This window comes from Alosa alosa, chromosome 15 (genome assembly GCF_017589495.1).
Source record: "Alosa alosa isolate M-15738 ecotype Scorff River chromosome 15, AALO_Geno_1.1, whole genome shotgun sequence".
NCBI classification, from domain to species: Eukaryota; Metazoa; Chordata; class Actinopteri; order Clupeiformes; family Clupeidae; genus Alosa; species Alosa alosa.
The window spans coordinates 32,265,611-32,291,767 of record NC_063203.1 but is presented as its reverse complement, the minus strand read 5'-3'; the positions used below and the strand labels follow the sequence as shown (position 1 = coordinate 32,291,767).

The window sequence follows — 26,157 nt, the reverse complement described above, 5'->3', positions numbered from 1 at the left end:
TATGCTAACCATGTTACTTAGCTAACCTAGCTAATCATTTTTAGCAGTTTTGCTAAAAATGCTAACAATGCTAGCAATGCTAACATGCTAACTTTGTTAACCATGCTCAAAAGTCAAAGTCAAAGTCAGCTTTATTGTCGATTTCTTCACATGTTCCAGACATACAAAGAGATCGAAATTACGTTTCTCACTATCCCACGGTGAAGACAAGACATATTTTACCATTTAAGTCCACAGACAAACATAACGTTCAAGTAAACAAAAAAGTAAGTAAATAAGTAAATAAAAAGGGCACATATAATAATGAAAAAAATAAGAGCAGCAAAATTTGGTTGAAATTGTGCATAGACAGTCAATAAAATACTAGTGCAAAGTTGGGCCAATAAAAGGCTTGGGTAGTTCTGTTTGACCTAAGTAAGAAAGAAAGTGGCATAGTGGTGCAAGTTATGTAAGAGCAGCAGAAGTGTTGTGTTTTCAGGACAACAACAACAAGTTGTAAAGTGTACAAGTGTGCAAGTGGAGTAGTGCAGGCGGCCATTGTGGGTCCAATGTCCAGGATGTTATGTAGCTGAGGGTGGAGGGGGGAGAGGAGGGAGAGAGTTCAGCATCCTTACAGCTTGGTGTATGAACCTGTTGGTGAGTCTGGTAGTGCGGGAGCGCAGGCTTCTGTACCTCTTCCCAGAGGGCAGTAGATCAAACAGATTGTGAGCGGGGTGACTTGCATCACTCACAATTTTGGTCGCCTTGCGGGTGAGGTGGGTGGTGTAAATGTCCTTCAGGGAGGGGAGTGAAGCACCAATAATCCTTCCACTGCTAACTAGCTACAGTGGGTAGGAGTCATAGTTGATGAAAAGTGTTGACAGTTGATGACAAGTTAAAAGTTGTTGATAGACAGCTAGTGAATGTATATAGTTTAAAAGTTTAAAAGTTGAATGTAGATAGTTTAAAAGTTGTTGATAGACAGCTAGTTTAATAGATAGATAGTTTAATGATAGTTTAAAAGTAGACCGTTTAAAAGTTGAATGTAAAAACTTCAGTAGTTTAATGGGTTACATTGTTTAACAGTGGATTATTGTAGTGAGGACTTTTATTTTGAAACAGTTTTGGGCAGAGGAAACAGTTGAATAGGATGTGTAGTCTTAATTGACCCAGATTGTATGCTTAAAGCCTGAGGCTGCAGGTGGCCTGAACACCTGCCATAGGATTCTAATTGCTTAACGGCCGTATTATGATGTCACAATCGGCAATGTTAAGTCTATGGGGATTTTTAAAAAGTTTTTCTGTAATAGGCCTTAACCACGGCAGCCCACGGGCAGCTGAAGCAGGGCTGTTCAATTTCCTGTTGGCAGGAAAACCACAGGTGTTCCTAAAAACATTAACGAGGCCTCTGGTTGAAGTAACTGTGGCCGAATCTGACACTTAATTAGAAACACCTGTGCTCACACAGGAACAGGGCTGTTCACTTCCTACTTCGGCTGCCGTGATAAAGGCCTATAGTTTAAAAAGTTGAAAAGTTGAAAAGACATAGCAGCTTGGTCTGTTTGAAGACCTATGTTACAAAGTTTGAATGAAGTTTCTAAGTTAAACTGTTCAAGAGAAATAGCGTACGGAAAAAGTGGTAAGCGGAAGAAGAAGTTGTTGAAGTTGCCCATTTTCATGCACTGTAATTACGTTAAATACATCAGTAAAAGAAGCACACATTGGCTTTCACTGCATGCTCTACTGTAGCCCCTTCTCCCATAGCACTGGGCTTTGGCAGAACCCAATCAGTGCAAACGGGTCAAAAGTTAAGCGAGTGCAAGATGCGTGGATGCTTATCATGTCTGATCTCAACAATAAAGACGCCCTGTGGTTTTAACATGGTAACCGTGTGACTGCTATGTTTTATTAACAGTCGATGAAGTTGGGTTTGGAAAAAACATGGTTTATACCTTCTGAAGAAAACCATGGTTTACATCTTCTGAAGAAAGCCATGGTTTATATCTTCTGAGGAAGGCCATGGCTAATGACCATGTTAATGTTAGGGTTTAATCCTTGTAAGGTGTTCATATTTTTGTTCTCGGGTCTGGTGGACCCCCCCAGCACTGAGTTCTAAGGGCTCAGAGTTCTTGTCTGTCAGAGGGCCCACATTTTCTAGCAGCGCCCCCTGCGGGGCATGGTGCTTATTTATCGACTATAGTGATACACCACCATGGCTCCATGGATAAACCGCGTGGCTGCGCGGGCTGGGTTACCATGGTTACCGACCAGAATGTGACGTCCGTAGTGATAAACCATCATGGCTCCATGGATAAACCATGGTTATTTTGTCATAGTAAAACCATGGATCATTTTCGTAAGGGTTGGCTATTTAAAACAACGTAAAATTCATGTGCAATAAACTGACACTTTGAAAAGCCCTGGCTACCTGGGACTGTTTTTAGACTATGAATAAACAAACGGCAATTCCGACAGCAAGGTCCCAAATTGAAACGAGCGTGATCTCACTTATAGGCTATCATAGACTGTTTTTAAGTGACATCGTTGCAAATTTCATATGATGATGCATAATTCCACAAAATGGTTTGTCTTCTCTATCAAGTTATTCAATTGGCTAAATATATAAATATATATAGCCTTGAGTCAGAACATAAAGCTGTTGTCATTTTTATCTGTACACAAATGTCACAGCCATGCTTACATTCTGCTCTAAGCATTTATTATATCACAGTATAATATTCAATATTCCTTATTCCTTGTTGAATGCTTAGCTGGAATGAACCTTTTCCTCATCTTATTTTTTAAAGCAGGCCTATTGGCAGGCATGTAATTGGGCTACAGGGTTTTTACAATAGATAGATAGATACTTCCCCCAAGGGGAAATTCAATAGCATGTTTGAATGGGCACACTGGTTTCAACAATGGACAAAAACTATCATATCAGATTTAGTGTGTAAGCAGTTGAAAAAACTGTAATATAGATCAGTTGTTTGCAATATTGAACCAACTTGTATGTGAATCCAAACAGTTCTGCAACACTGTCTAGGTAAGCTACGCCAGTTTACTGTTTTTTTAACTGCTTACACACTAAATATTTGCTTGTCACACAATTTTCTAAACATGTCTTCCAAACATCATAACCCCACACCAAATCTGCAAAACCATACACTAATTCCCAGTGTTTTACTCTGTTTACTAAAACACATTTTGCAAAACACCACACACATTTTTCTACCTAGCACACAGAAATCTAACAGGAAGTAACTTGATTTCCTTTTTCAAACACAACCCATCAAAATGCCACTACATCACCAGTGCTTCACTCTCTCTCTTCACATGTGTAAACACTCATCACTTTACTGAACACCATCCAATCATTGCCTTAGGCACATGAATAGATATACTCTAGGCATAGGCCCTTTCAATCTGCTCCTAGAGGATTTCCGGTTGAAATATTCAGAACCAATGCAGATACTTTGAAAGGAAAATTACAGTAATCAGACTTTAGCTTACAGTAATGTTCTACAAAAAGTTGACTCTATGTAAAATTTGTCTTTTTACTCTATTTTTGTTTGTCCCCATGTTGCAGTACCATTAGCTCAATACATTTTTCTGTGCCTCCAGAAATGCCTTAGGAACGCTTAGGATTGTTTGTTTCTGCAATTGAAAGGGTCTATAGCTTATGAATACATATTGTACACAACCCCCCACACACACACACACATAGACACACACTTTTCTTTGAAAAAAGTAAAGCAATTTGATAGTTTGATAGTAGTCAGTCATTTCTGTTTTAGGAAAAATCAGTGTTTTCAAAACTCCATGTACATCTGTGGTCACTGTATTTTGCTTTGTTTTTTCTTATTGGCTGTAAAATAGTGTACAACAGCAAATTATTTGGGAAAAAATACAATTTTTGGTTTCAATATTGCTTGCATTTTTACTGTGTATTTCAACTTTTGTAGATACCGTAACTTTCATTCATATGCATAAGCCTATGAAAGACAGAAGAGCTTTAGGTTTTGAGCAACAGTGTGTACATGATGTATCCAAAATGTGATATGACAAAAGTGTTTATAATGTGAGTCGAATGTTTGCTTTAAAGATGTGTTTGCGACATTTTGAATGTTGTGTGTCATTTTGCTGGAGATTTGAGGTATTTTGCATTTTGTGTGAGCAATTGTAGGTTTTGTGTGTGGAGTTTTGAAAAAAAAAAAGACACAGAGTTTTGAAAACGTGTGTAAACAGTTGTAAACAACTGTATATTTTACCACGTTTGCTCGCGGACCACTTGTGATAGCTTGCGGACCACACTTTGAGAAACACTGCTCTAGCTTGACAGTGAAAGTGAGCATCGTAATGTTTTCCACCCTTTTTACGCCAGCAGAGGGCGCGCCATACTGGAGGTAGCCCAGGCCAGCGACCTGTCTCTGGCCCCCAAGAAGTTCCCAAGCTGAGCCCAACTCACGACATTAAAAACGTCACTTTTTCACTCAACCTGGAATCTAATTTTGCATGTTGTAAATCATTTGGCTTTGTAATGATCAAACAAAACTGTTCAAAATGTCTCTCGCATTGTGTGTGTGCGTGTGTGTGTGAAAGAGAGGGAGGGAGAGAGAGAGAGATAGTGTGTGTGTGTGTGAAAGAGAGGGAGAGGGAGAGAGAGAGTGTGTGTGTGTGTTCCACAGGTGTAGGCTAAGTTACGTCATCCCGGCCATCTTTGCCATTCAGCTCTGTCTGTGTCGAGTTCAACTCGGGACCGACCGAGCGCGAGGCTCGAGCTGCCGTTTTCCGCCTTTGCGTGCAGCGTAACGTTTAGCGTAAGTAAGTAGCCTAGAGCTCGGGGCGGAGGGTTCGGAGAGGCTTAGTATTTCCGGGTGAAAATCACGGCATTCTGCGCTCGGGCGTAAATGGGGAAGCGGCCGGCGAAGAGGGAGGGGGAGCGCGAGGGTGAACATAGAGGCTAGCGGAGTTGAGTGCGTGCGTTCGCCTCCCGGCAGAGAAAGCAGGAAGCGAACGAGCTCTGCCCACCTGCACCCGCTCCGTCGCGCGTGGCCATCCGAAAAGACACTCGTGGAAAGACGCGGGGTTGGCTCGCTCTTCTTGCCCTCTAGTTTAATTCTTGTCAGTAGTGGCATCCGCGGTCTCGCGGGGGCATTATCGCTGTTTGAGGCGTAAACAACTTTTTTCACATTTCCGCATTCAAGAGCTTGCGCCTGACTGGCTCGAGGAGCAACGCATTTGTCGAGGTGAGTACTTGGCTGGGTTGTCTACGTCATTACAATCAGAAGAAGTACATCTTGTGCCGTTACGGCCTGTTTGTTTGTTTGTGTGTAGGTGTAGGTGAGGGAGAGAGTGTGTGTGTGTGTGTGTGTGTGTGTGTGTGTGTGTGTGTGTGTGTGTGTGTGTGTGTGTGTGTGAGCGAGCGAGTGAGTGAGTGAGTGAGTGTGTAGCCTATGCAAGAGAGGAATGCGTGGCATAATGAAGTGCGTTACTGTAGAATCAAATGGGGGAGTTGAGGGGCTGTGTGTTCGGGACCACCTGTTACGTAAGTGGATGCACGTCTGCGTACCGTGTGTGTGTGTGTGATGGTGGACCATAACAGTTCAACAACAACTAAGTTTCAGTTCCGGGTATTGGCGACTGAAGGTAGTCCAGTTCGTGGCGTTTTGACCCTACACTGAAACTCGCCACCTGATTAATCATGACGTCATACACAGGAGGGAATGGGGTGGTTAGACTAAACGTCATTTGTTCTGCTTCAGAGAGGGAGAGAGAGAAAGATGATTTGAATGTTTGGGTGGTATGTGTGAGCGAGTGTGTGTGTGTGTGTGTGTGTGTGTGTGTGTGTGTGTGTGTGAGAAAGAGAGAGATGAAAAAGCCTGTTTTAGGAAGGGGTGATCTAGGCAGTCTAGTGTGTGTGTGTGTTTAGGAAGGGGTGATCTAGGCAGTCTAGTGTGTGTGTGTTTAGGAAGGGGTGATCTAGGCAGTCTAGTGTGTTGAGGATGGTGTGTGTCATTGTGTGGAGTCTGTAGTAGTGTAATGTGTGTTTGTTGTAGTGTGAAGTGTGTGTGTATGTGTTGTATTGTAAAGTGTGTGTGTGTGTGTGTCGTAATGTGAAGTGTGTGTGTCTTAATGTAAAGTGTGTGTTGTAAAGTGTGTGTGTGTGTTGTATTGTAAAGTGTGTGTGTGTGTGTTGTATTGTAAAGTGTGTGTGTATCGTAATGTGAAGTGTGTGTGTGTGTGTTTGTTGTAGCCTAAAGTGTGTGTGTGTCGTATTGTAAAGTGTCTGTGTCGTATTGTAAAGTGTGTGTCGTAGTGTAAAGTGTGTGTCGTAGTGTAAAGTGTGTGTCGTAGTGTAAAGTGTGTGTGTGTTTGTTGTAAGGTGTTGTAGTGTGTTTGTCATAGTGTAAAGTGTTTGTCTGTTGTAATGTGTCGTATTGTAAAGTGTGTGTGTGTTGTAATGTGTCGTAGTGTAAAGTGTGTGTGTGTTGTAGTGTAAAGTGTGTGTGTTGTAGTGTGTCGTAGTGTAAAGTGTGTTGTAGTGTGTTTGTCGTAGTGTAAAGCGTGTGTTGTTATAAGTATAAATACTCTTTTGATCTTTTGTGAGGGAAATTTGGTCTCTGCATTTATCCCAATCCGTGAATTAGTGAAACACACTCAGCACACAGTGAACACACAGTGAGGTGAAGCACACACTAATCCCGGCATGATGAGCTGCCTACAACAACAGCTCGAGGGGAGCAGTGATGGGTTAGGTGCCTTGCTCCAGGGCACTTCAGTCGTGCCTACTGGTCGGGGTTCGAACCGGCAACCCTCCGGTAACAAGTCCAGAGTGCTAACCAGTAGGGTGTGTGTGTGTGTGTCGTAATGTAAAGTGTGTGTATCGTAATGCAAAGTGTGTGTGTGTGTCGTAATACAAAGTGTGTGTATGTGTCGTAGTGTAAAGTGTGTGTGTGTGTGTCGTAATGCAAAGTGTGTTTGTCAAAGTGTAAAGTCTGTGTGTGTGTGTGTGTGTGTGTCGTAATGTAAAGTCTGTTTGCCTTAGTGTAAAGTGTGTGTGTCGTTATGGGAATTGTGTGTGTGTGTGTGTGTGTGTGTGTGTGTGTGTCGTAATGTAAAGTCTGTTTGCCTTAGTGTAAAGTGTGTGTGTGTGTCGTTATGGGAATTGTGTGTGTGTCATAATATAAAGTCTGTTTGCCTTAGTGTAAAGTGTGTGTGTGTGTCGTTATGGGAATTGTGTGTGTGTGTCATAATATAAAGTCTGTTTGCCTTAGTGTAAACTGTGTGTGTGTGTTGTAATGTAAAGTGTGTGTGTGTGTGTCGTTATGGGAATTGTGTGTGTTTGTTGTAGCCTAAAGTGTGTGTGTCGTAGTGTAAAGTGTGTGTGTGTGTGTTGTAATGTTAAGTGTGTGTGTTTGTTGTAGCCTGAAGTGTGTGTGTGTGTCGTAATGTGAAAAGTGTATGTTGTAATGTAAAGTGTTTGCATGTTGTAATGTGAAGTGTTTGTCGTAGTGTAAAGTGTGTTTGTTGTAGTGTGAAGTGTGTGTGTGTGTGTGTGTGTGTCAATGTAAAGTGTGTTTGTTGTAGTTTGAAGTGTGTATCATAGTGTGAAGTGTGTGTGTCGTAGTGTAGTGTGTGTGTGTGTGTGTGTGTGTAATTGTTGCTCTTAGTCTTTTAGTCCAAAGTGATGTTTAGCGTTACACACACACACACACACACACAGTAATCATGTGTCATGGTGTAAAGCTTTTGTGTGAGTTGTGGTGTAAAGTTTGTTTATGTGTTTGTTGTGGTGTGTGTGTGTGTGTGTGTGTGTATGTGCGTGTGTTGTGGTGTAACGTTTGTGTATGTATTTGTGTGTTTATTGTGGTGTAAAGTTTGTGTGTGTGTTTGTTGTGGTGTAAAGTTGGTATGTTTGTTGTGGTGTAAAGTAGGGGTGGCAATGACATGGTCTAGCCAGCTACATTAGAGAAGATGAATAGGCCTGACAGTTTCCCAAGAGAAAGTCTGAGGCTGAAGTTCCTTTCAAACCTTTACATAGGATTCACTTTAAAACTAAGCAGACCAACAGAGTAGCCTACATCTCAGTTATTTCCTTCTATGTTTTGTTTAAGAGCACTAGCCTTCCAAGAGGCTACCATTCCAAGTTACAGAATAGAAACTAATGTGTTAGCTTATGGCTAATGTATATGAGAAATCCCATAGAGATCCTAACGTTAGCATAATCGGTGGCGTAGATATTTACAGGAGAACTTCAGTCCATTTTTACAAAAGAGTTACTTGATAATAGTTCTTTGTTTACAACTGACTATTAAAATACTCAAAGGCTAATGTTTTCTCTCCATATAATACAGTGTAGGAAGCATTGACTGTCTCATCAATGCTACTTGAACAGATACTTGACAAAAGTAGCATATAAAATCCCAAATAGGCTACTCTCGCTGCACAAAATAAACATTAGGCATCGTGGGACAATGTTGTGACCCACTAGTGATCATTGACACTTGCTCTGCACTTGCCAGGGGGGCTTCTCCCATACACCTCCTGGATTTAGTGAATGTAGGAGTCTTCAATGCCTGATTCGAGTGTTATTTCCCCATAAGTAATTTAAATGCTCGATAATGTCAATTTGCACATTGTTAAAACAACAATCGATATTATACATGAGCGATATATATATATATATATATATATATATATATATATATATATATATATATATATATACATATGTTTTTTGTGTGTGTGTGTGTTTGTTGTGGGGTAAAGTTTGTGTATGTGGTTGTGTGTTTGTTGTGGGGTAAAGTTTGTGTATGTGTTTGTTGTGGGGTAAAGATTGTGTGTGTGTTTGTTTGTTGTGGGGTCAAATTTGTGTGTGTGGTTGTGGGGTAAAGTTTGTGTGTGAAGTTGTCAGCCACAGTGGAGCAGAGAAAAGATGCCATTAGTCTGTGGCCAGAAACAAACAAAGATGTCATCACACACACACACACACACACACACACACCATGACCTAACCTTTTCTTTTCACACACATACACATACAGACCCACACACACACACACACACACACACACACACACGACTGAGAGAATTGGTCCATTCATAGTCCGTGTCACCGCAGTGACCTCTCACCCTGTGTGTGTGTGTGTGTGTGTATGCGCGCACATTTATGTGTGTCTATGTTGCTTTTAATCTTTATCAAAAATCTATATTTAGCTTCACACACACACATACACACACACAATGGTCCACAGTACACAAAAATATCAAGGGTCAAAATCCCAATGAAAATGCAACACTTAGTGACCTCAAAGGGTAAGCACCCCCCCACACACACACATACTCATATATACACACACACTCACATACATACACACACACACACACACACACACACACACACACTGTCATATACACTATAGACACACACACTCTTACTGAGAATTCCATTTTTGCGCCAAGCAAGTAAAGACATGCATAGGAATGTGTGTGTGTGTAGGAATTCAGTTTGAGGGTGCAGGTAAGAGAAGAAATGGTATAATAGAGAGAGGGGGGAAGAATATTCAGTGCTGGTGTGTGTGTCCTTTGGCTAAAACTGTCTCAGTGTAACAGGAGTAGTACTACACTGTTTCACCACAGAAATACACTCCCATGATGCGCACACACAAACAGACACACATGCACACGAGTACACACACACACACACACACACACACACACAAACACAAGCATTGAGTGTATTATCGCTCTCTCTCTCTCTCTCTCTCTCTCTCTCTCTCTCTCTCTCTCTCTCTCTCTCTCTCTCTCTCTCTCTCTCTCTCTCTCTCTCTCTCTCACACACACACACACTAGTGCTGGGCGGTATGACCAAAAATGTATATCACGGTATTTTTCAAAATTCTTACGGTTTCACGGTATATGACGTTATTTTTTCCCCCCCATGCATAATCAGATGTTCACAGCATTTTCTACAGGTTGAGAGAGGAATTGCTGCAGTACATTGACTATTGGATGGTCTATTTTACTGTCATGATGTAGAATAACTCTACACTAGTGGTAATGCAGTTTTGCATGGCCCCAGAAAATGATGCTGTTTACAAAGAGCCACTCATGATTCTAATGAAGAATCTAATCAGAATGCAAAGACAATTGCAGTCAAAGTACAGAACTTTTACTGTGCAAATTTCACAAACATCTTGTATAAAACCAATACAAAAAGTAGTGCAACTTGCAATAATTATACTTTTTTTGAAAATTATACAATTTAAAATAAAACCTCTCTGCTAATATGCTCTGTCAAATAGGCCTATCAGAAACATGCATTATTGTTATTGTGTGGTTTACATGGCGTTAGTGGTAGGCTAACGTTAACTTCATGTGGATGTCTTGTTAGCCTGCCATGAGCTTGGTTAGGTTCGCTAGGCAAAACATTAACAAAAAGTTTGTTTTGGTGCACTGACAGTCAGGATCATTTCTAACTAGCCAGCTAGTATTGCTCAGTGCATGTCTATAACATGCTTTACTTGCTACCTGGATAATTTCAGCGAATATTCTTAAGGTGAGATGAGCGATAAGAACATTAAACTTCAATGTGTTCGGTGGGTTGCTAACTAACGACATCACCTACTAGCCAGCTAGTTACAGCTGTTGAACAATCTCAATAGAATTTTTAATTGTGGTAAATCCAGAAAGGGTTAAAGCGAGAGCTAGTAATCAAGGATCTTTGGTAAATCCTTTCAATGCAGTATCCCTTAACGTTTTTTTCCTTAACTAAAAGAAACAATTTAAGGTATTCTGTGCAAAACCCTTAAATAAACCCCTTACCTAAGGAGAAATTAAGGGTCATACTTCAGGGGAAAAACTAATGGTGTTTTGTGTTTTACCCTCACTATGCCTCGCGAAAGTGGCACCATCGTCGCGTGTGAAAAAAGTCCCGTCTGAAACACTGTAGCGGCGTTCCAAGCGTTGTGTAATCAAATACACCCGGTATGGCGGTATATAAAAAAATCATATCATAACGAAAATATACACCGGTATACGGTGTGAACCGGTATACCGCCCAGCACTAACACACACACACACACACACACGGTGGGTGTTAATCAGTTACCTGCAGCCACCGCAGAGAACAAAAGTCCCACTGTGTGTGTGTGTGTGAGAGGTATGTGTGTGTGAGGTGTACATGTGTGTGTGTGTGTGAGCGGTATGTGTGTGTGTGAGGTGTACGTGTGTGTGTGTGTGTGTCTGTCTGTCTGTCTGTCTGTGTGTGTGTGCGTTTGGTTGTCTGTCTGTGTGTGTGTGCGTTTGGTTGTCTGTCTGTCTGTCTGTCTGTGTGTGTGTTTGTCAGTCTGTGTGTGTGTGTTTGTTTGTCAGTCTGTGTGTGTGTGTTTGTTTGTCAGTCTGTGTGTGTGTGTGTTTGTCGGGCTGTGTGTTTGCTTGTCTGTGTGTGTGTGTGTGTGTGTGTTTGCTTGTCAGTCTGTGTGTGTGTGTGTTTGCTTGTCACTCTGTGTGTGTGTGTGTTTGTTTGTCAGTCTGTGTGTGTGTGTGTGTGTTTTTGTCTGTGTGTGTGTGTGTGTTTTGTTTGTCAGCCTGTGTGTGTGTGTGTGCAAGCTACAATGCACAAGTTTAAGAACAAGGCCCAATCCCAATATCTCTCCTTATACACTCACACGTTTAAGGACAAGGCCCAATCCCAATATCTCTCCTTATACACTCACACGTTTAAGGACAAGGCCCAATCCCAATATCTCTCCTTATACACTCACACGTTTAAGGACAAGGCAAAGTGTAGTAGCAGGGTTGGAAAAAGGGAAGAAAGGAAGTGCATGGTACTTGTGTGTTTGGTTGTTATTAGTGCGTGTGTGTGTGTCCGCACGTGTGCGTTTCACAGGTGTAGGCTGTTGGGTTGGGTTGGGTTGTTATTAGTGCTAGGAGAGGAGGTAAGTGTTGGGTTGTTAGTAGTGTGGGGTGTGTTGGGTTGTTAGTAGTGTGGGGTGTGTTGGGTTGTTAGTAGTGTGGGGGCCCTTATGTGGCCCTGATGCGGCCCTGATGCAGTCCTGATGGGCGTTTTTCCACCGACAGCGAACCCGTTCTTGAACCGGTTCCTTTCAGACTACTTTGAACCTTGGTGATCTAGGGAACCAGCCCACATTTCCACCTGTTTAGAACCGAACCAAGGATGCGTCATCAACAGTGGGTGTTGCATGCAAAACAAAAGTGAATGAGATGCATTACGGGAGAATGATATGAACAGTTGTCCAGTGAAAATGGCAGAAATTAGCTGTTTAAAATGCTAGTCAACGTCTGCAGTGTAGTGCTAGTTGGCTAGTTTTGTTTACTCATGGCAACAGTTGATATGGACAGAAAACTCATGCTGTTAGCCTTCTCCCCTCTGAGCGGTAAAGTGACACGCCCAGTCTGGTTCACAGGGGAAAAAAAACTATTTTCTGGTTCTGAAATAAAGTGCCACGTTCCGAACTGTGTTTTGTTTGGTCAAAATGCTCTGACCGGTTCAACTGTTGGTTCGCGAACTGGAACGGTTTTCTGTCGGTGGAAAATACCTATACGTGGCCCTGATGTGGCCCTGCTCTGGCCCTGCTCTGGTGGCACTTGGCAGGTACGGGGGCTAACAGAACCCCATTAGAACATGGAGGAGTGTAGGGGGCGAGGGCTAACAGAACCCCATTAGAACATGGAGGAGTGTAGGGGACAAGGGCTAACAGAACCCCATTAGAACTTGGGTAAGTAGGAGCAGACACAGCAAGTATTAGCTTGATGCAGGCGGTTAAGGGAAGCCATTGGAGCTCAATGAATGATTAACGATGAATGACCGGTCTGGACTGCAGGCACGCACGCATGCACGCACGCGGCAGCATATGTTGGTCCAAGTCCCATATAAACCATTCAGCATTAACAGTGGTAGTCGTGTCTTGGGGATGATGTGGTAGTCGCGTGGTAGTCGTGTCTTGGGGATGATGTGGTAGTCGCGTGGTAGTCGTGTCTTGGGGATGATGTGGTAGTCGTGTCTTGGGGATGATGTGGTAGTCGTGTTGTAGTCGTGTGTCGTGGGGATGATGTGGTAGTCGTGTCGTGGGGATGATGTGGTAGTCGCGTTGTAGTCGTGTGGTAGTCGTGTCTTGGGGATGATGTGGTAGTCGTGTCTTGGGGATGATGTGGTAGTCGGTTGTAGTCGTGTGGTAGTCGTGTCTTGGGGATGATGTGGTAGTCGTGTATTTAATAAATACGTTAAAAGTTGGTCCTTTTCTGGTTTGTCCTCCTTTGTTTAGTTATGGCCTTTTGAGCCAGGCTATAACTGTGTGTGTGTGTGTGTGTCTGGGCTGAAGGATGTCCTAATGTCCTTTAACAAGGCAAAACAAACAATACTGTGTTTAATTACAAACAACTTTTCATGATGGTACAGCATTTCAGTCTGTGTGTGTGTGTATTAGGACATTTCTGTGTGTTTTCATTGTGTGTCTTTGCTTACATCAGATCTGCTGTGTGTGTGAGTGTGTGTGTGTGTGGCTGTGTCTGTGTGTGTGTGTGTGTGTGTGTGTGTGAGAGTATGTGTCAGAGAGAAGGAGAAAAAAATGTGAGTTCTTGTTTGTGTGTTGAGAAGTCTCATGACAACACTGGACCTCTTCCTCTTTCTAACTCTGTGTGTGTGTGTGAGAGAGAGAGAGAGAGAGGGGGGAGAGAGAGAATGAAAGAAAGAGAGTTCATTCATGCATGCTTATGAGTATCAATGCGTGAGTATGTGTAAGTGAGAAATGACTGTGTGTGTCTCTCTCTCTCTCTCTGTGTGTGTGTCTGTCTGTCTGTCTGTCTGTGTGTGTGTCTCTCTCTCTGTCTGTCTGTCTGGTACTTGTGAGTGTGTGTGTGTCTGAGTGTGTGTGTGTGTGTGTGTCTCTCTCTGTGTGTGGTGAGGAAGAGATGCTGAGAGGACCCTACATACCAAACATTCCGAGAGAGAGAGGGGGAAAAAGTTGTGAAAAGAGAAAACAAATGTTTGCTCAAGACTAGAACAGCAGAAGTGTGTGTGTGTCTCTCCTCTCTCTCTCTCTCTCTCTCTCTCTCTCTCTCTCTCTCTCTCTCTGTTTGTGTGTGTGTGTCTCTCTCTCTCTGTGTGTGTGGGGTGGTGGGGGGGGTTGGCCTGTGACTCATATTCACGTGTGTGCACGTCAGCAGAGGGTTGTGCAGTATGTGTGTGTGTGTGAGTCCTGTGGTCAGACCAATGTAAAAAGATAGGGGACCATCCACAGTTCAAAAGCTATGATGGTATGGGTCTGCATTAGTGCCTATGGCACATGTAGAAGAGGGTTGTGCAGTGTGTGTGTGTGCGTGTGGGGCTGCATTAGCGCCTATGGCACATGGTGTGTGTGTCTGAGTGTGTGTGTGTGTGTGTGCGTGCGTGTGGGGCTTCATTAGCGCCTATGGCACATGGTGTGGGTGTGTGTGTGTGTGTGTGTGTGTGTGTGTGTGTGTGTGTGTGTGTGTGTGTGTGTGTGTGTGTGTGTGTGTGTGTGTGTGTGTGTGTGTGTGTGTGTGTGTGTGTGGGCTGCATTGGGGCTGCATTAGCGCCTATGGCACATGGTGTGTGTGTGTGTGCGTGCGTGCGTGTGTATTATGTGTGTGTGTGTGTGTGTGTGTGTGTGGGGCTGCATTAGCGCCTATGGCACTGTTGAAGGCTGTTAATGCGGAGTGGTCTATATGGAACCCGGACCAACATATGCTGCCGTGTGTGTGTGTGTGTGCTGCAGTCCAGACGGGTCATGTCTGTGTGCCGATAAACTGAAAAAGTATGAAAAGAATCCGGTACCATATGCAGATTAGCGCAGCTAGCACGGAAAGGTCACTGTTGGGTTTAATGACTAGGGTTGTAACGATATACGATTCCAAACCGAAATCGCGACATTCATATCCACGATACTGTGTCGCGGTGTGAAAAGGCAGAATCGCGACACACCCTTTCTAGTGTTTCACGCAGTGCTTTGCAGCTTACGCGGCCGCAAAAGCAACCACATCTCCCACTTTACTTATCGGTAGCCTACGTTGTCCAAAAACAAACAAATAAATAAATAAATCATAATTTCATACCTCTCCTTGCTTTCATTGTAGACTATGTGTGCAACTTTACCAAACAGTATAGAAGGAAACCCCCTCTCCTTGCCCCACTCTCTCTCGCGCTCCTCTCCTCTCCTCCTCTCCTCCTCCCCTCTCCTCATCTCCTCTCCTCTCCTCTCCTCCTCTCCTCTCCTCTCCTCCTCTCCTCCTCTCCTCTCCTCCCCTCTCCTTGCCCCGCTCTCTCTCACTCTCCCTCCCTCATATAATAATAGATATATTATATTGTAATCCTCTGGTGTTCTAAGGGAGGCTATTAAAATGTTATTTAATCAAATGTCTAAACCCCCCCCCCCCCAACATTTTGTATGAAAGTATGAAAAGAAGACTTGAGCAGCTGACACACACACACACACACACACACACAAGGGATGTCACGGTAAACTGGTTTTACTATTAACCACGGTGTGAAACGTCACGGTTAATAAATCGTGAAGGCTCTCCTACATTGCCTTTTCTTTGACACTCATAAAAACGTACATCCGGTACCATATGCAGATTAGCGCAGCTAGCACGGAAAGGTCACTGTTGGGTTTAATGACTAGGGTTGTAACGATATACGATTCCAAACCGAAATCGCGACATTCATATCCACGATACTGTGTCCAGCGGTGTGAAAAGGCAGAATCATGACACACCCTTTCTAGTGTTTCCACGCAGTGCTTTAGCTTTACGCTGACGCAAAGCAACCACATCTCCCACTTTACTTATCGGTAGCCTACGTTGTCCAAAACAAACAAATAAATAAATAAATCATAATTTCATACCTCTCCTTGCTTTTTTCATTGTAGACTATGTGTGCAACTTTACCAAACAGTATAGAAGGAAACCCCTCTCCTTGCCTCTCTCTCAAGGCTCCTCTCCTCTCCTCCTCTCCTCCTCCCCTCTCCTCCTCTCCTCCCTCTCTCCTCTCCTCCTCTCCTCTCCTCTCCTCTCCTCCTCTCCTCTCCTCCCCTCTCCTTGCCCCGCTCTCTCTCACTCTCCCTCCCTCTCCTCTCCTCCTCTCCTCTCCTCTCCTCCCCTCCCCTCTCCTCCTCTCCTCCTCTCCTCCCCTCTCCTCCCTCCTCTCCTCTCCTCTCCTTGCCCCGCTCTCTCTCGTGCTCCCTCTCTCTCCCTCTCCTGCTCAATGAACACTCACGACTTAAATAAAACATTCACAATCGTGAAAGCAAGGACGCATAGAAGACTACTAGCTAAATTACTATCAAATCCGCTTAGCATCATTAGCATGCTGCACATATTTGTTTAAAACTTTTGCATTGAAGTTGACTGATCATCTCAATACCAACGTTTCCCAAAAGGGCCTGTCCCAAGGAGAACAAGTATTACCTTGAAACTTAAACACACATGGGAAACCTGAACAGTCAACCAATCAGTAGACTATGATAGGCTAAGCTAGCCAACTATGCTACTTTGTTTACAATATTTCCAGGCTTCAACCAGACAGCTGAATTAAAGAGGTAGAGTTGTAATAAAAAATAGTAGGCCTAGGCTATAGTCAGTATATCAGTCATTCAGAAAAATATTTTTATATCAGGATATAAAATAATAGATATATTATATTGTAATCCTCTGGTGTTCTAAGGGAGGCTATTAAAATGTTATTTAATCAAATGTCTAAACCCCCAACATTTTTTTTTTTTTAAAAATCGAGATTCGTATCAAACCGTGGGTCAAAAATCGTGATACAAACCGAATCGTGAGGTTGGTATATCGTTACAGCCCTATTAATGACATCAGAAATTGGCTACGCAAACTTTTACATCTGGAGAGCTCCTTGCTAACTATCTCGCTAGCTCACGTCGTGTCTTGTCATTTGAGTAGTGCTCAACAAAATCATAAAGGAACATTGTGAGACACTTATCTCTTCTATGGTCTATGGTCTCAGAAAGATTTTCTTCGACTTGTTCATTTTTTGAACATTTATTTTATCTAATGACACAGAAAACACAATGAATTGCATCCACATAGCCTTACATACTATGCGCAACTATTTTTCACTAGCCTAAAACTGTTAGACTGAAGGCTAATGGGTCTATCCATTTGTATCGGAAATTCCCTGCCCGAGTTGAAAAGTGTAAATCTCCCAGCTATCTCGCGACATTCCACCGTGACACATCCCCTTTTGGACGAGACACACCCCTTTGGGGTTAGACACGCCCCTGTTGGATGAGACACACCCCTTTTGGGCGAGTAATTTCAACTGTCCACTTCGGGGCTCCTGAGTGTGCGCCAGGCTGAACGTACGAGTTGAAAACAAAGATGGCTGCGCCCATAATTGCTGAAGTTGAGATGTATTTTCTTTGTATACGTTGGTCGATTTAATGTCGATTTAAAATGCTCTTATACACTTGATTACATTACTGCTATAATATAAACAATGAAGGTGTTGCGGTCTTGCTGTGCGTGCAATACAATATGACGTTTTGTTTTCCTGCTGGTTTGCTAAAGAGGCTAATGTAGCTAACAATAACAATAGCTACTGCCCCCCTCGTGGCTTGAGAAAAACGCACAGCACTTGTTGAAATTAAAATAGTAAGTGTGATGAAGCTGGAATATGAATGCAAGTGTAAATCATCCCGTAGCTTGTTTAGATGAGCCACAAGCTTTCTCTCGTATTCTAGGCAAGCGCCCAGCACTACTGAGGCAGCTGCTGCCCTGGTGAATTCCAAAATATTTGAAATAGAAACCAAAGATTCTATAGTTAACTAAGATGAATCATGAGACGATTCACCAATGGAACGAAATGGCACTAGTTCCGGACTCCTAAATAGGCGTGTCAAAACATAAACTTTTCTCTGAATAAGCAATAATAACATATATAAATACATATAATTTTGTATACTATTTTACAGTCATTGTTTGCGTGTGATGCCAATGAAACACACTTTCGGACACGGAATGAATAATTTCATTTTGCCCCGTTAACCGAGCTAGCTAGCTAATGTTAGCACAGTAAACGGAAAGTGAATGGGAATGTTCGCTAGCTAGCTAGCAGCTAAGAACTTTGGTTAAACTTATATATTGTTGCAAACAAACCTGAAATAACATACGTTCAGCAACTTTGTGATGGTCTACTAGTTCTAGCAAAAAATATGTTAGATTAGTTTATCAACCATCTCTGAGTCTAGAGCCTCTGAGAACAGGTGGCTGTGCACCAGAGCTTTGAGGAGACAGTGACGGATCACGTCACTGATCAACAAAGCTATTTTTGTCTTTATTTGTTTCGTTGGAAAATATAGTTTCAATGTCGGAATGTTAGGGAGACATGTGGCTTGTAGAAAATGGGTTCAAAACTTACATCGCTGAATGTAGGGCTAAGGAATTGGTCATATTCCGTGAACATGTTCATTTCTCCCATAGGAATACATAGACACTTGACCTCCCGCTAGACTCCTAAATGGGCGTGACTGCTTCGAACCCCACGTCACAACGTGCCAGAATTTACCCTCTTATGAATCGTCTCGCTTTATCAACCGTCTCTGTAGAAACATATGACAGTTAGCCTTAATTTTCTGTGTGAGTGTGTGGATGGTGGAGCAGAGTTTAGCATGCTTTCTAGATGTTCTCAATTCAATTTCTATCTAGCCTATTCCATGTTTCCATTATCTACCTCCAAAACACAAACTGGAAATTCTGGTGTTGCGTGGCAACGTAATACTAGCTGACTTTCACTTTCAATGAAATTCCATTGCAATAAGCGAACGGACGTCTTGCGGAGGGACATGAAAGACGTTAATCAGAAGCACAAAACCTGTTGCCATTGACAGCATTCATTATATGCTTTGCCGCGGTGATTATATAGATTTAACAAACCTCCGCACGTTGGGAATGCCCATTCAAATGAATGGAGCATTCTGCAGCATTATAAAGAGCCGTGTAATAAATAACCTTTAAAGACCAACACCTCTAAAGAATGCGGTTGTGTGATTTTATACATTATTACTGTTGTGAAAAATATTCACGCAAAATAATCGTAATAATCGTGAAAACGTGATTATTCTTCAGACAATTGTCGTACTACCAAGATCTCTAATTGTGACATCCCTAGCGCGCACAGACAGACACACACACACACACACCACACACACACACACACACACAGTCTCTCAGTGCTGCACTGTTCCAGGATGGTGTTAAATGAAGGAGGAAAGCCTGTTGTTTGTTTTATTTGTATTATTATTACAATATTATTATTTTAGGCCATCCTTAAAAATATTTTCGTTTGCCGTAACCCGACCGACCCTGTCAATTTAGAACCGACCCAAATATTTATTTTTTCCCCTTTTAGTCCGACCGACTTGCGGTTGTAAACTTGCGTTAATACCGACCGATTTTTTTTTTTTACTCTAAACAACCAATACAAATGCAATAAAATAATATTTCTTTTTAGTAGGCCCAAGTATTGTGAATATAAATTGCCTACATGCAAAGCGTGGCTCACTTAAAACAAAACCTGTGGCGTCATCTCTACACCATTGGTTTTAATGATGTCACACTATGGCCTACGCTTCGTTTCATTCACACAAACTGATAACGCTTTTACTTGGCACGAAGTTCTGGAAGAACTGTGGCCAGATCTTTTCTCATCCCTCCTCCCCTAGTCTAACGGTGACCGTGTCGGAGTATTGAAATTGGTTGTGGTCTATTCAGCATTTCTCAAAATATGGGTCCATAACATGGAGACTGCTGGTCCGCGGAGTCGTGGAGGAAATTAGGCCCGGTGCTTCATCTGATAATTTGCTGCGCAGTTGATCAAGAAACCGCTGGATCGACGTAAAAAAGAAAACAAACGTTTCTGCTATCGATGTCATTAAACATGGAGCCCTACAATTAAGTGGTGGTATGAGCATTCATTCAGTCTTGGCGTCTCGCGCCGAGAAACTGAAACTAATCGATAACGTTGGTATCAAAGCTCCGGCTTCAACCTGTTGGAAGGCTATTTATTTATTTAACGAAACTTAATAGAACGACGTTGTTTTTGGAACTTCCTTAGAGAGCAGAGACTGTATAATACACTGTATAGCATTGAGTATTGTATAGTCAAATTTCAATATAACGTGGCCAAGAGCTATTGTAGCCTTCTTTCTGGGTACATGTAGATGAGCCCTATGACCCAAAAAGTCTGCCATGACCGGGCCTCAGGTCAAAGAAGTTTGAGAAAGGCTGGTCTATATAACCTGCATCAGAATGAGGTTTGCAATGGTGCGCCTGAAGGCACGGGTTGAAGACCCAGTCAGTTACGCCAACGACATGCACATTTGTGTAAATTCATTCCCTCATGTAATCACCATGACCAAAATTTTACTTTTTTTTTTTACTTTGAATCTTGAAAAAAAAATATTGACCTACCTACGACCCATTTTTTTTTTTTTTTTTTGGTTGTTACTGCAAACAAAAATATTTTTAAGGATGGCCTTATTATTATTTTTTCTTTCAACAATTGATAACACACACACACTCTCTCACAAACACACACACTCATGCACACATTACATTACATTACATTTAGCAGACACTTCTACACATACACACACACACACATGCGTCTATACATACACACACACATGCGTCTACACATACAGACACACACACACACACACACACACACATGCGTCTACACATACAGACAGACACACACACACACACACACGTGCGTCTACACATACAGACACACACACATGCGTCTACACACACACACACACGCGTCTACACATGCAGAAACACACACACACACATGCATCTACACGTACAGACACACACACACACACACACACATGTTTGCACATTAGAAACACACACACACATACACACATGCGTCTACACATGCAGAAACACATACACACATGCATCTACACATACATACAGACACACACTCACACATGCGTCTACACATACACACACACACACACATACACATGCAGAAACACACACACACACACACACATGCATCTACACGTACAGACACACACACACACACACACATGCGTCTACACATGCAGAAACACACACACACATACACACATGCGTCTACACAGACAGACACACACACACACACACACACACGTGCGTCTACACATACAGACACACACACATGCGTCTACACACACACACACACGCGTCTACACATGCAGAAACACACACACACACACACACACATGCATCTACACGTACAGACACACACACACACACACACATGCGTCTACACATGCAGAAACACACACACACATACACACATGCGTCTACACATGCAGAAACACACACACACATACACACATGCATCTACACATACATACAGACACACACTCACACATGCGTCTACACATACACACACACACACACACATACACACACACACACACACACACACACGTCTACACATACAGACCCACACACACACACACGCGTCTACACATACAGACACACACACACACACACACATGCGTCTACACATGCAGAAACACACACACATGCATCTACACATACAGACACACACACATACATGCGTCTACACATACACATGCATCTACACATACATACAGACACACATACACACATGCCTACACACACACACACACACACACACACGTCTACATATACAGACACACACACACACACACACACATGCGTCTACACATACAGACACACATACACACACGCATGAGTCTACACATACATACACACACATACACACACACATGCGTCTACACATACATATACACACACACACACACACAAATGCGTCTACACATACACACACAAATGCGTCTACACATACATACACACACACACATGCGTCTACACATACATGTGAATGTGTTTGTGTTGTCTGTATGCTGCTGAGACCTTGAATTTCCCCTGGGGATCAATAAAGTATCTATCTATCTATCTATCTATCCATCTACATACACACACACACACACACACACACACGTCTACACATACAAAACACACACACACACCTGCATGCACACACCTTCTCCCTCTCTCTCTCTCACACACACACTCGTGCACACAGATTCTCTCCCTCCCCACACACACACACACACACGCACACAAAGACCAAAGACACCCATCTGTTCCATGCTGATAACATCTTAGCTGTGAGTTAATATTCAATCTACTGAATGCATGTTCCAGGTGTGTGTGTCTATCTCTGTGTGTGTGTGTGTATTTATGAGTTGTGTTTGTGTGTGTGGTCTTGTAGTTACACCCATCCGTTCATTGTTGCTATGGTGAACATGATGGTGGTGATAAGAAGGGTAAGAACCTTTTGTTCGTGAGTGAGGTGTGTGGCATTACATTCATTTCTAATATTTGGCAGAATGTCCATTTATCTAGAATATCTCCTTTTCTACTACACACTTACTCACTCACTCACTCTCTCACACACACACACACACACACACACACAATGTAAGTGAGAGAGTTCACGTGTGTGTGTGTGTGTGTGTGTGTGTGTGTGTGTAGGCATGAATGTACATGTCTGTGTTCTGTTGTGTGTGTTTCCGGTGTGTTTCTGTGTTCTGTTGTGTGCGGTTCCGGCGCCACAAGTGTGGCAGCCTACTCAGCAGTCCTCGGTCTTAGTGTTTGTTTCTACGCCTTTTGTTTACTTTTTTTGCAAGAACTTTTGGATTACACACTTTGAGGAGTGTTTTTATTCTATCCTATGGATACGGACATATTACAACGCCCAGCGACAGCAAGCTTGTGTACACAAGGAACCAGCTGATCGCGACTACGCACGGAATGTTGGCTGTGTTCTAATACAACATCCCAGAGGAGCTGTGGTGCTTTCGGGGTTGCAGAGCGGAGTAAAAGTGAAGACGAGGGGCCGGGAGAAGAAGCGGAGATACAAGCCCTCAGTTCCATCGACAGATGGGAAACGTGGACTCACTGGCTAATAAGACTGACCAACTGGATGCCCTGGTAAGAAACCAGAAGTTGTACAGGGAATGTAGTTTGTTATGCTTTACAGAGACGTGGCTAACAAGCCATATCCCCACTTCTAACGTTGAGCTGCCTGGCTTCAGTGTAGCCGTTTGGACAGAGACTGTAAACTTTCTGGCAAAAAGAAGGGAGGCGGACTGGCTGTACATTAACAATAGATGGTGCAATCCCCGACATGTAACAGTAAAGGAGACTGTATGCTGTAAGGATGTGGAATTATTAGCGGTTAGTCTCCGTCCGCATCTACATGCCGAGGGAGTTCTCGTGACGCAATTGCTGTCTGTGTTTACGCTCCACCTCGAAGCGCCTCTCCCTGATACAGCGGTGACGCCATCCACTCCACAATCGCAAGGCTTCAAACCCAACACAGTGATGCCTTTTTTGTGATCTCTGGCGACTTCAATCACAATACACTGGATTCCACACTCACAAATTTTTACCAGTATGTTGACTGCCCTACAAGGACAATAGGCCTCATGTATGCAAACGTGAGGGATGCATACAGTGCAAACCCCCTCCCCCCACTGGGAAAGTCAGACCACAACCTCATTCATCTCCAGCCAATGTACAAGCCCAAAGTACAGAGGCTACCAGTTGCCACACGCACCTTTCAGGGAAGTGGACACCCAAAGTGGATGAGGCTCTGAGAGACTGCTTCGAGTGTACTGACTGGAGGTGTTACAGAATGGAGAGGACTTAGAGGAGGTCACACAGTGCACAACTGACTACCTGAACTTCTGCATGGACATTGTTGTTCCCACTCCAGAACTGTAATGCTGTTTTCCCAACAAGCCTTGATAACCAGCAATGTCAAGACCCTTCTTAACAGGAAAAAAAGATGTATGTTCAGAGAGGGGGACATGGCAGAGCTGAGGCGAGGCAAGGGGAACTCAAAGTCAAGCTGAAGGAGGCTAAAGAGGACTACAGAAAGAAGGTGGAACAGAAGCTGCAGGAAAACAACATGAAGGAGACATGGACTGCATGAAGGTTATCACTGGCCTGAAGAAGAACAGCAGCTCTAGGGAGGGGACCTGGACAGGGCTTAACCAGTTGGAACCACTTCTACAACAGGTTTGACTGCCCTGCTCCAGCTCCAATGGCGGTGGTCTGTCCACCATCCCCAGCCCCCACCCCCACACCCCCTCAATACCAGCTAACACTCACCTCCATCATAACAGGCTACCGGACCCCCACCATCACTGGATTTTGCACCCCTCCCCCACATGGGGATCACAAACAATGAGGTGACAACGACCTCAGTCAACAGCCATCAGACACACAGATCCCAGATGCACCCCTCCCTCCCTCCCCTTACACCCCCTCACCATTACAACAGATCAAGTGACAGTCCAACTCCAAAGAGATTGGCGCAGCAATAAAGCAGCTGGGCCTGACCGACTGTGTCCAAGGCTACTCAAGGCCTGTGCTGCTGAACTGGGGGAGCCACTGAAGCACATCTTCAATTTGAGCCTACGCCTTGGACAAGTTCCAACACTGTGGAAGACATCATGTCTCACCCCTGTCTCTAAAAAGCCACATCCTGGTGAGCTTAATGACTACAGACCTGTCGCTCTTACATCACATGTGATGAAAACAATGGAGCGATTGGTCTTAGGTATGCTCAGACCCCAGGTACGCCATGCACTAGACCCGTTACAGTTTGCATACCAGGAGAAAGTGGGCGTGGACGATGCCATCACTTATCTTCTACACAGGACACTTCTACATTCCCACCTAGACAAGGGGAAAAGTGCTGTGAGAATCATATTCTTTGATTTCTCAAGTGCTTTTAACACCCTCCAGCTCCCTCAGATTGGGGAGACAAGCTCTTGCAGATGGGTGTGGACGCTTACCTTGGTAACCTGATTACAGATTACGTGGACTGAGCGCACTACAGTTCGTCAGACTGAAGAACTGTCTCTCTGACACTGATCTGCAGCACTGGAGCGCCACAGGGAACTGTGCTCTCTCCAGTCCTGTTCACCCTCTACACATCTGACTTCTGCTACAACACTGAGTCATGCCACATGCAGAAGTTTTCTAATGATACTGCAATTGTGGGGTGTATCAAGAACGGGCAGGAGGAGGAGTACAGGAGCCTGGTGGAGGTGCAATAGTGCAAACTCAATCACCTTCAACTCAACACTTCGAAGACCAAGGAGATGGTGGTGGATTTCTGCAGGTCTAAGCCCACTCTGCTACCAGTCCACATTGATGGGGTCAATGTGGAGGTGGTTAGCACCTACAAGTATCTGGGTCTCCACCTGACAATAAACTGGACTGGTCAGCCAACACTGATGCACTCTACAAGAAAGGGCAGAGCAGGCTGTACTTCCTGAGGAGGCTGGGGTCCCTTCAATGTGTGCAGTAAGCGCCTCAGGATGTTCTACCAGTCTGTTGTTGCCAGCGCCCTCTCTATGCAGTAGTATGTTGGGGAGGAAGCACAAGGAAGAAGGATGTGGGGTGAATTGACAGGCTGGTAAGGAAAGCTGGCTCTGTAATGGGAGCTGAACTGGAGTGTATCACTTCACTATCTGACAAAAGACCCTGAACAAACTGATCAACATCTTGGACAATGAGTGTCACCCACTCCACAGCACTACTGTTAAGCAGAAGAGCCTGATCAGCTGGAGACTTCTGCCACTGCCTTGCACAACTGACAGACTGAGAAAGTCATTTGTCCCCAGGGCCATTGAACTGTTCAATGCTTCACTTAAGGGAAGAGGAGAGATAGACTCTCTGCATAGTCTGTCTGCCTCTTCACCCTCCATGTTTGGTACTGTCTGTCCACTAGCCACTTGTACCACTGTTTTATGCCTCACTGTTTATGCTATATTAGCACATTAGCACATATGCATAACCCGCCTCCCTCCATGCCACAGCCTAACTGTGGCCACACTTATACATTTTCTTTAAATAGTTAAATATATAGATATATAGACTTTACTTTATTTCTGCATTGTTGGACTTACTCATTTGCACTATCACCATGACCACTATCACCATTGCATTACCACCATGACACTCATTCACACAGAGCACCTTACCATACCTTACTATGCACAGAGAATCAAAGGCTCCAGTCCCTGCCTAGTCATTGTGCTC

General features: G+C 43.5%; 1 protein-coding gene across 1 annotated transcript in view; it reads left to right on the top strand.

Annotated features, from left to right (window-relative positions):
• The first annotated feature begins 4,706 nt into the window (after nucleotides 1-4,706).
• pik3cb (phosphatidylinositol-4,5-bisphosphate 3-kinase, catalytic subunit beta) overlaps nucleotides 4,707-26,157 on the top strand; it is a 57,817-nt gene continuing 36,366 nt past the window's right edge. The window contains 1 exon segment of the mRNA XM_048264089.1: nucleotides 4,707-5,228. The gene's annotated coding sequence lies outside the window, so the exon portion shown is untranslated.